General features: G+C 41.9%; 1 non-coding gene across 1 annotated transcript; it reads right to left on the reverse strand.

Moving 5' to 3' along the window:
* Nucleotides 1-609: 609 nt before the first annotated feature.
* On the reverse strand, nt 610-716 carry LOC140858961 (small nucleolar RNA R71). The gene has a single exon (XR_012142364.1). It is a non-coding gene; the product is annotated as a small nucleolar RNA R71 (small nucleolar RNA).
* Nucleotides 717-1,197: the final 481 nt, after the last annotated feature.

Below are 1,197 nucleotides of genomic sequence, written 5' to 3' on the forward strand. Positions count from 1 at the left end.
AAAAAAAAAAAGGGATAATAATCTTTCAAAATTACAACTTGAAAAAGAGAATCGGGTCGACTTGTGAGAATTGAATCAAACCCCATTTCAAGTCAAGAAATTGAATGCACTTGTAAACAAAATATTAAAGCAGTCAGAGAAGGGAAGAAATCTGAGGCAAAAGTAAATCCAGAAATGGCTGAAGATCCAAGGAGAGAAGTAATCCTAGTAGGGAATAATGAGGTTGCTAGAGAGGCAAACCCCAGGGCACTGTGGGATTATGCCATGCCTACCGTGAATGGAGCTTCATCTAGCATCACAAGACCACCTGTGCAAGCAAACAACTTTGAGATCAAGCCTGCTTTGATCCAAATGATCCAGACAGCAATTCAGTTTGGAGGATTGCCCAATGATGACCCTAATACGCACATTGCAAACTTCTTGGAGATATGTGATACCCTTAAGCATAATGGAGTGTCAGATGATGCAATTCGGCTAAGATTGTTCCCATTTTCACTTAGAGACAAAGCTAAAGCATGGTTACAGTCTCTTCCTGCTGGCTCGATCACCACTTGGAATGACTTAGCACAAAAATTTTTGGCAAAATTCTTTCCACCTGCTAAGACTGCCAAGTTGAGGACTGACATCCAAACCTTCGTGCAATTCGATATGGAGACCTTATATGAAGCCTGGGAAAGGTTCAAGGATTTGCTTAGGAGTTGTCCACACCATGGGCTGCCTAAATGGTCGGTTGTGTAAACCTTCTACAATGGGCTGAACAACCATACCAGAATTAATATTGATGCTGCTGTTGGAGGTTCATTGATGGGAAAGTCGCTTGATGAGGCCTATGATCTTTTGGAAGAAATGGCCAACAACAATTACCAATGGCCCAATGAGAGAAACATGACGAGGAGACCTGCTGGAGTTCATGAGATAGACGCTATTACTGCACTCAATGCAAAGGTAGACACTCTTTTCAAAAAATTAGATCATTTATCTATTAATGCTGTCAATACTCGTGTGCAGACCTGTGAGATGTGTTCTGGGCAACATGCTACTCGAGATTGCCCGATTGACAGCTCATTCATGCCTCCAGTACAAGAACAAGTGCAATATGTGGCAAACCAAGGAAGGCAACAGAACAATCCATACTCAAACACCTACAAGCCTGCCTGGAAGAACCATCCAAATTTTTTCTGGGGAAATCAACAGCAA

The sequence above is a fragment of the Elaeis guineensis genome, chromosome 6 (assembly GCF_000442705.2).
Source record: "Elaeis guineensis isolate ETL-2024a chromosome 6, EG11, whole genome shotgun sequence".
Lineage (NCBI taxonomy): Eukaryota > Viridiplantae > Streptophyta > Magnoliopsida > Arecales > Arecaceae > Elaeis > Elaeis guineensis.